The sequence below is a fragment of the Panulirus ornatus genome, unplaced genomic scaffold (assembly GCF_036320965.1).
Source record: "Panulirus ornatus isolate Po-2019 unplaced genomic scaffold, ASM3632096v1 CTG_2714_pilon, whole genome shotgun sequence".
Classification (NCBI taxonomy): Eukaryota; Metazoa; Arthropoda; class Malacostraca; order Decapoda; family Palinuridae; genus Panulirus; species Panulirus ornatus.
This window is the reverse complement of record NW_027264380.1, coordinates 19,937-36,553: the sequence shown is the minus strand read 5'-3', so window position 1 is coordinate 36,553 and position 16,617 is coordinate 19,937. Positions and strand designations below refer to the sequence as shown.

The window sequence follows — 16,617 nt, the reverse complement described above, 5'->3', positions numbered from 1 at the left end:
CCAAAAATTTAGAGAAAATTTGAAGGATTAAATTCTCAATCTCCTTGGCATCTTCAAAGGCCATTTACAGGGGAAAAAAAATATATTAGAAATAGTTGCATCTGAAGGGAAAGAGAAAATTAAAAGTTTACTTACAACCGTTTAGGGGTGCCAAAGTTCTTAATACCTTTGCCGATTGGTGGTAGCCAAAAACAAAAAGACAAATTAAAAGTTTTAGTTTTAAATCCCCTTTGCGCCCCAAAGGCCAATTGAGGGGCATAGATGATTCTAATGGGAAAGAAACATTGGAAAGCTTACTTTAACACCACTTTGGGGATTGCCAAAGGCAAGAGAATTGGAGTGGAGACATACAAAAATTTGAGGAAAATTGAAGGATTAATCTAAATCACCTTTGGCGTCTTCAAAGGTCCTTTACAGGGGAATAGTGGCATCTAAAGGGAAAGACACTAAATAAAAATTTTACTTAAAATACCTTTGGGGGTGCCAAAGTCCAATACAGTTTCATGGTGGGCTTCCAAAAATTAAAAGACACATTAAAGGTTTATTTTAATCCCCTTTGGCGCCGCCAAAGGCAATTACAGGGGCATAGAGGCATCAAAAGGGAAAGAAACATTTGGAAAGCTTACTTTAATGCCACTTTGGGGATGCTAAAGGGTAAAAGAATTGAATGGACGCATCGAAACATTTAGAGGAAAATTGAAGGATTAATCTAACTCTCCTTTGGCGTCTTCAAAGGCCTTTACAGGGGAATAGTGGCATCTGAAGGGAAAGAGAAAAATTAAAAGTATACTTAAAAGACAGTTTAGGGGTGCCAAATTCCAATACCTTTGCATGGTGGCATCCAAAAATGAAAATACAAATTAAAGCTTTAGTTTAAATCCCCTTTGGCGCCACCAAAGGCAATTACAGGGGCATAGAGGCACCAAAGGGAAAGATACATTTGCAAAGCTTACCTTAATGCCTCTTTAGGGATGCCAAAGTGCAAGGGAATTGCGTGGAGGCATCCAAAATCTTAGAGGAAAATTGAAGGATTAATCTAAATCCCCTTTGGCGTCTTCAAAGGCCTTTACAGGGGAGTAGTGGCATCTGAAGGGAAAGAGATAAATCAAAATTTTATATAAAAGACCGTTTAGGGGTGCCAAAGTCCAATACAGCTGCACGGAGGTATCCAAAATTAAAAAGACAAATTAAAGTTTTATTTTCAATCCCGTTTGGCGCCGCCAAAGGCAATTACAGGGGCATAGAGGCATCATAAGGGAAAGAAACATTTGGAAAGCTTACTTTAATGCCACTTTGGGGATGCCAAAGGTCAAGAGAATTGCGGTGAGGCATCCAAAAATTTAGAGAAAATTGAAGGATTAATCTAAATGCCCTTTGGCGTCTTCAAAGGCCTTTACAGGGTAATAGTGGCATCTGAAGGGAAAGAGACAAATTAAAAGTTTACTTAACAGACCGTTTTGGGGTGCCCAAGTCTAATACCTTTGCATGGTGGCATCCAAAAATAAAAAGACAAATTAAAGATTTTTTTAAATCCCCTTTGGTGCCGCCAAAGGCAATTACAGGGGCAGAGAGGCATCAAAAGGGAAAGAAACATTTGGAAAGCTTACTTTAATGCCACTTTGGGGATGCCAAAGGCAAGAGAATTGCATGAACGCATTGAAAAATTTAGAGGAAAATTGAAGTATTAATCTAACTCCCCTTTGGCGTCTTGAAAGGCGTTTACAGGGGAATAGTGGCATCAGAATCGAAAGAGACAAATTAAAAGTTTACTTAACAGACCGTTTAGGGGTGCTAAAGTCCAATACCTTTGCATAGTGGCATCCAAAAATAAAAAGACAAATTAAAGCTTTAGTTTAAATCCCCTTTGGCGCCACCAAAGGCAATTACAGGGGCATAGAGGCACCAAAAGGGAAAGAAACTTTTGCAAAGCTTACCTTAATGCCACTTTGGGGATGCCAAAGTGCAAGGGAATTGCGTGGAGGCATCCAAAATCTTAGAGGAAAATTGAAGGATTAATCTAAATCCCCTTTGGCGTCTTCAAAGGCCTTTACAGGGGAGTAGTGGCATCTGAAGTGAAAGATATAAATTAAAATTTTATATAAAAGACCGTTTAGGGGTGCCAAACTCCAATACAGCTGCACGGTGGCATCCAAAAGTAAAAAGACAAATGAAAGGTTTAGTTTAAATCCCCTTTAGAGCCGCCAAAGGTAATTACAGGGGCATAAAGGCATCAAAAGGGAAAGAAACATTTGCAAAGCTTACTTTAATGCCACTTTGGGGATGCCAAAGGTCAAGAAAATTGCGGTGAGGCATCCATAAATTTAGAGGAAAATTGAAGGATTAATCTAAATCCCCTTTGGCGTCTTCAAAGGCCTTTACAGGGGAATAGTGGTATCTAAAGGGAAAGACCCTAATTAAAAGTTTACTTAAAATACCCTTTGGGGGTGCGAAAGTCCAATACAGTTGCATGTTGGCATCCAAAAATAAAAAGATAAATTAAAGGTTTATTTTAAAACCTCTTTGTTGCCGCCAAAGGCAATTACAGGGGCATAGAGGAATCATAAGGGATAGAAACATTAGGAAAGCTTACTTTAATGCCTCTTTGGGGATGCCAAAGGTCAAGAGAATTGCGCTGAGGCATCCAAAAATTTAGAGAAAAATTGAAGGTTTAATCTAAATCCCCTTTGGCGTCTTCAAAGGCCTTTACAGGGGAATAGTGGTATCTAAAGGGAAAGACCCTAATTAAAAGTTTACTTAAAATACCCCTTTGGGGGTGCCAAAGTCCAATACAGTTGCATGGTGGCATCCAAAAATATAAAGATAAATTAAAGGTTTATTTTAATACCCCTTTGTTGCCGCCAAAGGCAATTACAGGGGCATAGATGCATCATAAGGGATAGAAACATTAGGAAAGCTTACTTTAATGCCTCTTTGGGGATGGCAAAGGTCAAGAGAATTGCGGTGAGGCATACATAAATTTAGAGAAAAATTGAAGGTTTAATCTAAATCCCCTTTGGCGTCTTCAAAGGCCTTTACAGGGGAATAGTGGCATCTGAAGGGAAAGAGACAAATTAAAAGTTTACTTAACAGACCGTTTAGGGGTGCCAAAGTTTTTGTATGGTGGCATCCAAAAACAAAAAGACAAATTAAATATTTAGTTTAAATCCCCTTTGGTGCCGCCAAAGGCAATTATAGGGGCATAGAGGCATCAAAAGGGAAAGAAACATTTCGAAAGCTTACTTTAATACCACTTTGGGGATGCCAAAGGGCAAGAGAATTGCATGGACTCATCGAAAAATTTAGAGGAAAATTGAAGGATTAATCTAACTCCCCTTTGGCGTCTTCAAAGGCCTTTACAGGGGAATAGTGGCATCTGAAGGGAAAGAGACAAATTAAAAGTTTACTTAACAGACCGTTTAGGGGTACCAAAATCCAATACCTTTGCATGGTGGCATCCAAAAATAAAAAGACAAATTAAAGATTTAGTTTAAATCCCCTTTGGTGCCGCCAAAGGCAATTATAGGGGCATAGAGGCATCAAAAGGGAAAGAAACATTTCGAAAGCTTACTTTAATACCACTTTGGGGATGCCAAAGGGCAAGAGAATTGCGTGGAGACATTGAAAAATTTAGAGGAAAATTGAAGGATTAATGTAAATCCCCTTTGGCGTCTTCAAAGGCTCATTCTAGTCAGTCCACCGACATTGGTATTGACAGCAGAATGGAACCTGTAAGTGTAGCAGAAGGCAACCTGAAGTTTAAGCAGAGGACAACCTGGAAGTACAGCAAACAAACTAGAGGTACAGCAGAAAACAACTTGAATGTAGAGCAAATGACAACTTGGAGGTTCAACATAAGACAACCTGGAAGTGCAGGAGACAGACTTGAGGTTCAGCAAAAGACCTGAAGGTGCATCAGAAGAGAACCCGGAGGAACAGGAGAGGACAACCTGGAAGTACAGCAGATGACAACCTAGTAGTACAGCAGAAGACAACCTAGAGGTACAGCGGAAGAGAACCTGAAGGTGTAGCAGACGACGACCTGGAGGTACAGCAGAAAAAAACCTGAAGGTGAAGCAAACAACTTGAAGGTGCAGCAGAAGACAGTCTTCTTCTGGAGGTATAGCAGAAGATAACCTTGAGGTGAAGCAAAAAGCTTGAAGATACAGCAGAAGACAACCTGAAATAGAAGCAAACAGCCTGAAGGTACAGCAGAAGACAGCCTGGAGGTACAGCAAAAGACAACCTGAAGGTACAGCAGAAGAGAACCTGCAGTTACAGCAGAGGACAACCTGGAAGTACAGAGGAAGACAACTTGAAGGAACAACAGAACACAAGCTGGAGGTACAGCAGAAGACAACCTGAAGATGCAGCAGAAGACAACCTGGAGATATAGCAGAAAATAAACTGAAGGTACAGCAGAGGACAACTTGGAGGTTCAAAAGAAGCCAACCTGGAAGTGCAGGAGGCAGACTGGAGTTTTCAGCAAAAGACCTGAAGGTGCAGCAGAAGAGAACCTGGAGGTACAGCATAGGACAGTCTGAAAGTACAGCAGAAGGCAACTTGGAGGTATATCAGAAGACAACCTTGAGATGCAGCAGAAGACAACCTAGAAGTACAGCAGATGACAACCTGGAGGTACAGCAGCAGACAACGTGTAGGTGCATCAGTAGACAAACTGGAGGTGCAGCAGGAAAAAACTTGGAGGTGAAGCAAATAGTTTGAAGGTACAGCAAAAGACAACCTAGAGGTACAGCAGAAGACAACCTGAAGGTGAATCAAACAGCTTAAAGGTACAGCAGAAGACAGCCATGAGGTACAGTAAAAGACAACCTGGAGAAACAGCAGAGCACAACCTGGAGGTACAGCAGAAGATAACCCCGAGTTACAGCAGAAGACAACCTGGAGGTGTGTCAGAAGACAACATGAAGGTACATCAGAAGAGAACTTGGAGGTAGAGGAGAAGAAAACCGAGAGGTACGACAGAATAAAAACTGTAAGTGTAGAAGAAGACAAGGTGAAGGGGGAGCAGAGGACAACCTGGAAATGCAGCAGATAAAAAACCTGGAGGTGAAGCAAAGAGCTTGAAGGTACAGCAGAAGACAACCTGAAGGTGAATGAAACAGCTTGAAGGTACGGCAGAGGACAATCTCGAGGTACAGCAAAAGACAACCTGGATGAACAGCAGCAGACAACCTGGAAGTACAGCAGAAGACAACCAGTAGGTGTAGCAGAAGACAACCTGGAGGTGCAGCAAAAAAAAAACCTGGAGGTGAAGGAAATAGCTTGAAGGTACAGCAGACGACAACCTCGAGGTACAGCAGAAGACGACCTGGAGAAACAGCAGAGCACAACCTGCAGGTACAGGAGAGGAAGACCTGGAGGTACAGCACAATAAGACCAGGAAGTGTAGCAGAAGACAATCTGAAGATGCAGCAGAAGACAACCTGAAGATGGAGCAGAAGACAACCTGGTGGTGGAGCAGATGACAACGCGAAGACTCAGCAAAAGACAAACTGGAGGTGTAGCAGAAGACAACCTGAAGATTCAGGAAAACACAACATGGAGGTGTAGCAGAAGACAACCCGAAGATTCAGCAGAAGACAACCTGAAGGTGGAGCACAAGACAACCTGAAGATTCAGCAGAAGACAACCTGAAGTTGGAGCACAAGACAACCTGAAGATTCAGTAGAAGACAACCTGAAGATTCAGTAGAAGACAACCTGAAGATTCAGCAGGAGACAACCTGAAGATTCAGCAGAAGACAACCTGAAGATTCAGCAGAAGACAACCAGGAGATACAGCAGCAGACAACCTGAAGATGGAGCAGAAGATAACCAGGAGATACAGCAGCAGACAAATTGGAAGTACAGCAGAAGACAACCTGGAGGTACAGCGAAAAACATTAATGTACAGCAGAGGACAACTTGGAGGTTCAAAAGAAGCCAACCTGGAAGTGCAGGAGGCAGACTGGAGTTTGCAGCAAAAGACCTGAAGGTGCAGCAGAAGAGAACCTGGAGGTACAGCATAGGACAGTCTGAAAGTACAGCAGAAGGGAACTTGGAGGTATATCAGAAGACAACCTTGAGATGCAGCAGAAGACAAGCTAGAAGTACAGCAGATGACAACCTGAAGGTGAATCAAAAAGCTTAAAGGTACAGCAGAAGACAGACATGAGGTACAGTAAAAGAGAACCTGGAGAAACAGCAGAGCGCAACCTGGAAGTACAGCAGAAGATTACCTCGAGGTACAGCGGAAGACAACATGGAAGTACAGCAGAGCACAACCTAGATGTACAGTAGAAGATAACCTGAGTGTGGAGCAGAGGAAAACCTGGAGTTACAGCAGAAGACAGCCTGGAGGTGCATCAGAAGACAACCTGGAGGTACAGGAGAAGAAAAGCTGGAGGTACAGAAGCATAAAACCTGTAAGTGTAGGAGAAGACAACCTGAAGGTGGAGCAGAGGACAACCAGGAAGTGCAGCAGAAGACAACCAGAAGATGGAGCACAAGAACACCTGGAGGTGGAGTAGATGTCAGTTTAGAGGTAGAAAAGATCTCAACCTGAAGGTACAGCAGAAGACAAGCTGGAGGTGGAGCAGACTAACTGGAGGTACAGCAGAAAACGACTTGAATGTACAGAAGAGGACAACTTGGAGGTTCAACAGAAGAGAACCTGGAAGTACAGCAGACGACAACCTGGAGGTGCAGCAGAGGACAACCTGAAGATACAGCAGATGACAATCTTTAGGTACAGTAGAGGGCAACCTGGAAGTACAGGAGAACACCTGGAGGTACAGCAGAAGACAACCTGGAGATTCAGTAGAAGACAACCTAGAGGTACAGCAGAAGACCACCTGGAGGTACAGCAGCAGACAGCCTGGAAGTACAGCAGAAGGCAACCTGTAGCTGCAGCAGAAGAAAACCTGGAGGTAAAGCAGAAGACAACCTGGAGTTACAGCAGAAGACAACCTGGAGGTACAGCAGAAGACAACCTGGATGTGCAGCAGGAAAAAACCTGGTGGTGAAGCAAATAGTTTGAAGGTGCAGCAGCAGAAGACAACCTGTAGATACAGCAGAAAACACCCTGGAAGTACAGCAGAAGACAACCTGGAGGTGAAGCGAACAGCTTGAAGACACAGCAGAAGACAACCAGGAAGTACAGCAGAAGACAACCAGTAGGTGTAGCATAAGACAACCCATAGGTGTAGCAGAAGACAACCTGGAGGTGCAGCAAAAAAAAAAAAAAACCTGGAGGTGAAGGAAATAGCTTGAAGGTACAGCAGACGACAACCTCGAGGTACAGCAGAAGACAACCTGGAGGAACAGCAGAGCACAATCTGCAGGTACAGGAGAAGAAGACCTGGAGGTACAGCACAATAAGACCAGGAAGTGTAGCAGAAGACAACCTGAAGATGCAGCAGAAGACAACCTGAAGATGGAGCAGAAGACAACCTGAAGATTCAGGAAAAGACAACCTGGAGGTGTAGCAGAAGACAACCTGAAGATTCAGCAGAGGACAACCTGAAGACTCAGGAAAACACAACCTGGAGGTGTAGCAGAAGACAACCCGAATATTCAGCAGAAGACAACCTGAAGTTGGAGCACAAGACAACCTGAAGATTCAGTAGAAGACAACCTGAAGATTCAGGAAAATCCAACCTGGAGGTGCAGCAGAAGACAACCTGAAGATTCAGTAGAAGACAACCTGAAGATTCAGCAGAAGACAACCTGAAGATTCAGCAGAAGACAACCTGAAGATTCAGCAGAAGACAACCTGAAGATTCAGCAGAAGACAACCTGAAGATTCAGCAGAAGACAACCTGAAGATGGAGCAGAAGACAACCAGGAGATACAGCAGCAGACAACTTGGAAGTAAAGCAGAAGACAACCTGGAGGTACAGCGGAAAACAACATTAATGTACAGCAGAGGACAACTTGGAGGTTCAAAAGAAGCCAACCTGGAAGTGCAGGAGGCAGACTGGAGTTTTCAGCAAAAGACCTGAAGGTGCAGCAGAAGAGAACCTGTAGGTACAGCATAGGACAGTCTGAAAGTACAGCAGAAGGCAACTTGGAGGTATATCAGAAGACAACCTTGAGATGCAGCAGAAGACAACCTAGAAGTACAGCAGATGACAACCTGGAGGTACAGCAGCAGACAACGTGTAGGTGCAGCAGTAGACAAATTGGAGGTGCAGCAGGAAAAAACTTGGAGGTGAAGCAAATAGTTTGAAGGTACAGCAAGAGACAACCTAGAGGTACAGCAGAAGACAACCTGAAGGTGAATCAAACTGCTTAAAGGTACAGCAGAAGACAGCCATGAGTTACAGTTAAAGACAACCTGGAGAAACAGCAGAGCACAACCTGGAGGTACAGCAGAAGATAACCCCGAGGTACAGCGGAAGACAACATGGAGGTACAGCAGAGCACAACCTAGATGTACAGCAGAAGATAACCTGGAGGTACAGCATCATACAACCTGTAAGTGTTAGCAGAAGATAACCTGAGTGTGGAGAAGAGGAAAACCTGGAGTTACAGCAGAAGACAGCCTGGAGGTGCATCAGAAGACAACATGGAGGTACAGGAGAAGAAAAGCTGGAGGTACAGAAGCATAAAACCTGTAAGTGTAGCAGAAGACAACCTGAAGGTGGAGCAGAGGACAACCAGGAAGTGCAGCAGAAGACAACCAGAAGATGGAGCACAAGACAACCTGGAGGTGGAATAGATGTCAATTTAGAGGTAGAAAAGAGCTCAACCTGAAGGTACAGCAGAAGACAAGCTGTAGGTGGAGCAGACTAACTGGAGGTACAGCAGAAAATGACTTGAATGTAGAGCAGAGGACAACTTGGAGGTTCAACAGAAAAGAACCTGGAAGTACAGCAGACGACAACCTGGAGGTGCAGCAGAGGACAACCTGAAGATACAGCAGAAGACAACCTGGAGGTACAGCAGAAGACAACCTGGAAGTGCAGGAGGCAGACTGGAGTTTTCAGCAAAAGACCTGAAGGTGCAGCAGAAGAGAACCTGGTGGTACAGAATAGGACAGTCTGAAAGTACAGCAGAAGGCAACTTGGAAGTATATCAGAAGACAACCTTGAGATGCAGCAGAAGACAACCTAGAAGTACAGCAGATGACAACCTGGAGGTACAGCAGCAGACAACGTATAGGTGCAGCAGCAGACAAACTGGAGGTGCAGCAGGAAAAAACTTGGAGGTGAAGCAAATAGTTTGAAGGTACAGCAAAAGACAACCTAGAGGTACAGCAGAAGACAACCTGAAGGTGAATCAAACAGCTTAAAGGTACAGCAGAAGGCAGCCATGAGGTACAGTAAAAGAGTACCTGGAGAAACAACAGAGCACAACCTGGAGGTGCAGCAGAAGATAACCCCAAGGCACAGCGGAAGACATGGAGGTACAGCAGAGCACAACCTAGATGTACAAGAGAAGATAACCTGGAGGTACAGGATCATACAACCTGTAAGTGCAGCAGAAGATAACCTGAGTGTGGAGCAGAGGAAAACCTAGATTTACAGCAGAAGACAGCCTGGAGGTGCATCAGAGGACAACCTGGAGGTACTGAAGAAAAGATGGAGGTACAGCAGTATAAACATGTAAGTGTAGCAGAAGACAACCTGCAGGTGGAGCAGAGGACGGCCTAGAGGTACAGCAGCAAAGAACCTGGAATTACAGCAGAAGACAACCTGGAGGTGCAGCAGAAACAAACCTGGAGGTGAAGCAAACAGCTTGAAGGTACAGCACAAGACAACCTAGTGGTACAGCAGTATACAACCTGTAAGCGCAGCAGAAGATAACTTGAATGTGGAGCAGAGGATAACCTCGAGTTACAGCCGAAGACAACCTGGAGGTGCATCAGACGACAACCTGGAGGTACAGGAGTAGAAAACCTGGAGGTACAGCAGAAGACAACCTGAAGGTGCAGCAGAAGACAACCTGAAGATGCAGCAGAAGACAACCTGAAGATGCAGCAGAAGACAACCTGAAGATGCAGCAGAAGACAACTTGGAGGTTCAAAAGAAGACAACCTGAAGATGCAGCAGAAGACAACCTGAAGATACAGCAGAAAATAACCTGAAGGTAAAGCAGAAGACAACCTGGAGGTGCAGCAGACAAATTGGAGGTACAGCAGACAAATTGGAGGTACAGCAGAAAACAACTTGATTGTACAACAGAGGACAACTTGGAGGTTCAACAGAAGACAATCTGGAAGTGCAGGAGACAGACTGGAGGTTTAGCAAAAAACCTGAAGGTGCAGCAGAAGAGAACCTGGATGTACAGCAGAGGACAATATGGAAGTACAGAAGAAGACAACCTGGAAATGCAGCAGAAGACAACCTAGAGGTACAGCAGATGAGAACCTGGAGGTATAGCAGCAGACAACCTGGAAGTACAGCAGAAGAAAACCTGTAGGTGCAGCAGCAGACAACGTGGAGGTGTTGCAGAAAAAAACCTGGAGGTGAAGCAAACAGCTTGAATATACAGCAGAAGACAACCTGAAGGTGAATCAAACAGCTTGAAGGTACAGCAGAAGACAACCCCGAGGTACAGCAGAAGATAACCTGGAGGTACAACAGAAGACAGCATGGAGGTACAGTAGAGCACAACCAGGAGGTACAGTATCAGACAACCTGGAGGTATGTATCAGACAACCTGGAGGTATGTATCAGACAACCTGGAGGTATATCAGCAGACAACATGAAGGTACAGCAGTATACAACCTGTAAGTGCAGCAGATGATGACCTGAAGTGGAGCAGAGGACAACTTGGAAGTACAGCAGAAGGCAACCTGAAGTTGGAGCAGAGGATATCTTAGAAATACAGCAGAAGACAACCTTGAAGTGCATCAAACTAACTGGAGGTACAGCAGAAAACAACTTGAATATACAGCAGAGGACAATTTGGAGGTTCAATAGAAGACAACCTGGAAGTGCAGGAGACAGACTGGAGGTTCAGTAAAAGACCTGAAGGTGCAGCAGAAGAGAACCTGGAGGTACAACAGAGGACAACCTGGAAGTATAGCAGAAGACAACTTGGAGGTACAGTAGAAGACAACCTGGATATGCAGCAGAAGACAACCTAGCGGTACAACAGAGGACAACCTAGAGGTACAGCAGCAGACATCCTGGAAGTACAGCAGAAGAAAACCTGTAGATACAGCAGAAGACAACCTGGAGATGCAGCAGAAGACAACCTGGAGGTGAAGGAAACAGTTTGAAGGCACAGCAGAAGACAACCTAGAGGTACAGCATCCGACAACCTAGAAGTACAGCAGAAGACATCCTGGAGGTCCAACAGACATAAACCTGGAGGTGAAGCAAACAGCTTGAAGGTACAGCAGAAGACAACCTAGAGGTACAGCACTATACAACTTGTAAGTGCAGCAGAAGATACCCTGAAGGTGGAACAGAGGATAACCTAGAGTTACATCCGAAGACAATCTGAAGATGGAGGAGAAAACAACCTGAAGGTGAAGCAGAGGACAACCTGGAGGTGCATCAGTAGACAACCTGGAGGTACAGGAGAAGAAAACCTGTAAGTGTTGCTGAAGACAACCTGAAGGTGGAGCGGAGGATAACCTAGATGTACAGCAGAAGACAATCTGGAGGTACAGCAGAAGACAGCCTCGAGGCACAGTAAAAGACAACCTGGAGGTACAGTAGAAGCAAAACCTGGAGGTGAAGCAAACAGCTTGAAGGTACAGCAGAAGACAACCTGAAGGTACATCAGAGCACAGCCTGGAGGTGCTGCAGAAGAGAAACCTGGAGGTGAAGGAAACAGCTTGAAGGTACAGCAGAAGACAACCTGAAAGTACATCAGAGGACAACCTGGAGGTGGAACAGAAGACATCCTGGAGGTACAGCAGAGCACAACCTGGAGGTACAGCAGCAGACAACCTGTAGGTACAGCAGCAGACGACCTGGAGGTACAGCAGCAGACGACCTGGAGGTACAGCAGAAGAAGACCTGTAGGTACAGTAGAAGACGACCTGGAGGCACAGTAGAAGACGACCTGGAGGTACAGTAAAAGATAACCTGAAGGCACAGGACAAGACGACCTGTAGGTACAGTAGATGACCTCTAGGCATAGAAGACGACCTGTAGGTACAGTAGAAGACAACCTGTGGGTAGAGTAGAAGATGACCTGTGGGTAAAGTAGAAGACATCCTGGAGGTACAGTAGAAGATGACCTGTAGGTACAGTAGCAGACGACCTGTAGGTACAGTAGAAGACAGAGGTAAAGTAGAAGATGACCTGTAAGTACAGTAGAAGACGACCTGTGGGTACAGTAGAAGACGACCTGTAGGTACACTAGAAGACGACCTGTAGGTACACTAGAAGACGACCTGTAGGTACACTAGAAGACGACCTGTAGGTACAATAGAAGACGACCTGTAGGTACAATAGAAAACGACCTGTAGGTACAGCAGAATACAACCTGTAGGTACAGCAGAATACGAAGATTAGGTACAGCAGAAGATGACCAGTAGTTACAGCGAAACACAACCTACAGGTACCGTTGAGGACATACTGTAGGTTCAATAAGAGGCAACAGGTTACTATATAGTAAGGCATATCAAGGGGTCATAAATAATGGCAGTATTGTTGAAAAAAAAAAGAATTATCATTATATAAGATCCCATCTTATAACACGTTATAGGATACTATAAAGAGACTTAATATAAACCTTATACCACGAAACATATGAAAAACGTACACGTGAGTGAAATCCAATGGTCTAAAAGATAATGATAGACTCAGCCTATGTAACGCAGCACAGGAGGAAACATTAACAAAGAGTGAACTGTAAGAAATATATGATCAAATCTTCCTAACATTTCTATGCTGACGTCAAAACCATTTTGAAGTCGACGTCATCAGGCCGACCTAATCATGGAACAGTGACGTCAGAACATCAGGTGACGTCACCAACATATATAAATACAACGTGTAAAAAAAATTGAGATGAAAACTTGGGCTGGAATCCAGAAGTGTGTTAACAGGTCTGAGGCCTACGGCTCCCACCCGCTCACGGTCTCGGTGTCTCCATGTACTTCATCCTACCAACCAAATATGTTGACGTCTTTTCTGATAATATACTCTCTATATCAGATAAAATTATCTATTTCTTCATCAAAATGGTCATACAAAGTTCATTAAGAGTTTCTTTTAAATAGACGTATATGAAAAAGTAAATATCTCGATACGTAATCACGTAATCAAAGTATATTCTTTATGCTCATATGTAAAAATGTACAGCTTCTACGTAATGTATAGATAACATAACTATTCACTCGTATCGTCTATAAATTTCACCAGAAGTAAAGCATAATAAAGATTTGACGATGAATCATATGGCAACAGCTCCACCCACTTGCGTCCTGGGTTTCGTTCAGTGATTCACCGCCAGCGTCAAACATGTCTTATGATTTCAACGAAAACTTACTTACCTCGTCCAGGTCATGCAGCGTCCTCAGCATGACTTCTCTATCCAAATGTATAGCAGTATAATACTTTGACCTCCATTTGGCTGCCTCTTGTGACGAACGCTTGTTTGTGTGTGATCTTCATGGCATCGACAACTGAATGTTTACACTCTCTGAATGTCTTGTACACCAGATGAAGACGCTTTAGGATAATTAGCCATTGTTCTTATATCCACTGGTATGTCGACAGTTCTCACACCGTAACACTGTCAAAAAAATGGGTTTAAAACCATTGTACAAACACAGACACACACTGGATAAATCCTTAAGCCACCATTGCTCTGGGTCAACTGACATAAACATCTGACGTCACATATTTGAACGACGGAGAATGTATTTGAGAAGGATAACTACCCTAGATTACTATAGGTTTTATGAAGGCGTTAATATTGCCACCACTAAATCTATCTTATGATAAGCTCGTAACTTGTAAAGGAGAACGTGTAGAGAACGGTTAGGGTAAAAAAAAAGACTTTCTCCTAGGTGACATATTAAGTAAAATGTGCTTAATAGTAAAGCGAACTTATACTGATAATGAAGTGCTTTGATTTTGATCATTGTATTAATATGTGTACTATCTTTTATGGTGTTATTGTGACCATTAACACCACCTTTTCGAATCTCAAATTTCGGTGGAACCTATCATCTCTGCCGAAAATATCAAAAAATGTCATCAGAGGAGATATCAGACGCAGAGCAGGTGATTATTGTAACGCTATCTGATCGCTGAGGTAGAGTTCTATATATCACTTTCATGATAGACTGGCACCACACTAGTCTAGGAGAGTAACATTTTCCATACTGATCTTTTTCGATTGGACAGATATGCCAGCGGCGTGATCAAAGCGCCATCCTCTAGAGACGCAGATAACACGTATGACAGCCAGTGATAGAAAATATCAGAATTGAACTTAACACATGATACCTTATACCTGTGTTCACTTGTGGAGCCCCTCTGTGAGTTAAGCTACCTTGGGGCGCCAGGCACTATATTAAAACCATTAATTCCTCACACGTAAAGCATGAAATTATAACACTATACACAAATCCTATATAAGCTGATCACGGAGTCGATAGCATGCTGGGTTAACTTATAGTAACGCTAATGCGGAATGCATGTTTCTAGATATTTTAATGGCTCGATCCCCTCCAGCATTTGGCGCCATAATAGTCGCATGAATAATCAAAGCAACTCATATGTTGGGCAAAAGCACATCCAGTTGTGAAGTGTCTAGTTCACGAAGTGCATATAAAGGGTCTTGTCATCACATGTGACTTGCACTTTGTGCACTGAACATAATGAAGGATTCATCAGGATAGCAGTCCTCCAGGTCCTCTGGATATGCCTGTTGCAACCTTGCAGCCATTTGACGTATTTCAGTGGCATAAATTCCCTCAACAGTGCTCACGCTAGTCAGTACACCGACACTGGTATTGACAGCAGAATGAAACCTGTAAGTGTAGCAGAAGGCAACCTGAAGTTGGGGCAGAGGAGAACCTGGAGGTACAGCAGATGACAACCTGGTAGTATAGCAGAAGACAACCTGGAGGTACAGCAGAAGACAACCTGGAGATGCAGCAGAAGACAACCTGGAGGTACAGCGGAAGACAACCTGTAGGTGCAGCAGACGACGACCTGGAGATACAGCAGAAAAAAAAGTGAAGGTCAAGCAAACAGCTTGAAGGTACAGCAGAAGACAACCTAGAGGTACAGCAGAAGACAACCTCAAAGTGAATCAAACATCTTGAAGGTACAGCAGAAGACAGTCTTCACCTGGAGGCATAGCAGAAGATAACCTTGAGGTGCAGCAAAAAGCTTGAAGATATAGCAGAAGACAACCTGAAAGCGAAGCAAACAGCTTGAAGGTACAGCAGAAGACAGCCTAGAGGTACAGCAAAAGACAACCTGAAGGTACAGCAGAAGAGAACCTGGAGTTACAGCAGAGGACAACTTGTAAGTACAGCAGAAGACAGCTTCAATTAGCAGTAGAGCACAACCTGGAGGTACAGCAGAAGATAACCTGGAGGTACAGCAGTATGCAACCTGTAAGCGCAGCAGAAGATAACCTGAATGTGGAGCAGAGGATAACCTGGAGTTACAGACGAAGACAACCTGGAGTTACATCAGAAGACAACCTGGAGGTACAGATGAAGAAAACCTGGAGGTACAGCAGAATAATACCTGTAAGTGTAGCAGAAGACAACCTGAAGGTGGAGCAGAGGACAACCTGCAGGTACAGCAGAAGACAACCTGGAGGTGCAGCAGAACACAACCTTGAGGGATAGCAGACAAACTGGAGGTACAGCAGAAAGCAACTTGAATGTACAGCAAATGACAACTTGAAGGTTCAACAGAAGACAACCTGGAAGTGCAGGAGACAGACTGAAGGTTCAGCAAAAGACCTGAAGGTGCAGCAGAAGAGAACCTGGAGGAAGAGGAGAGGACAACCTGGAGGTTCAGCAGATGACAACCTGGTAGTACAGCAGAAGACAACCTGGAGGTACTGCAGAAGACAACCTGGAGATGCAGCAGAAGACATCCTAGAGGTACAGCAGAAGACAACTTGGGGGTACAGCAAAAGACAACCTGTAGGTGCAGCAGAAGACGACCTGGAGGTAAAGCAGAAAAAAAACCTGAAGGTGAAGCAAACAGCTTGAAGTTACAGCACAAGACAACCTAGAGGTACAGCAGAAGACAACCTGAAAGTGAATAAAACAGCCTGAAGGTACAGCAGAAGAGAGCCTTGAGGTACAGCAAGAGAGAACCTGAAGGTACAGCAGAAGAGAACCCAGAGTTACAGCAGAGGACATCCTGGAAGTACAGCAGAGGACAACTTGGAGGAACAGCAGAGCACAACCTGGAGGTACAGCAGAAGATAACCTGGAGGTACAGCAGTATACAACCTGTAAGCGCAGCAGAAGATAACCTGAATGTGGAGCAGAGGATAACCTGGAGTTACAGACAAAGACAACCTGGAGTTACATCAGAAGACAACCTGGAGATACAGATGAAGAAAACCTGGAGGTACAGCAGAATAATACCTGTAAGTGTAGCAGAAGACAACCTGAAGGTGGAGCAGAGGACAACCTGCAGGTACAGTAGAAGACAAGCTGGAGGTG

At 44.1% G+C, this 16,617-nt stretch overlaps 1 long non-coding RNA gene across 1 annotated transcript; it reads right to left on the bottom strand.

Annotated features, from left to right (window-relative positions):
• Positions 1 to 586: 586 nt before the first annotated feature.
• LOC139748444 (uncharacterized) lies at positions 587 to 15,576 on the bottom strand. Its single transcript, XR_011712675.1, has 3 exons — positions 13,462 to 15,576; positions 1,935 to 2,067; positions 587 to 1,086 (listed from the first exon to the last, which is right to left on the bottom strand). It is a non-coding gene; the product is annotated as an uncharacterized lncRNA (long non-coding RNA).
• Positions 15,577 to 16,617: the final 1,041 nt, after the last annotated feature.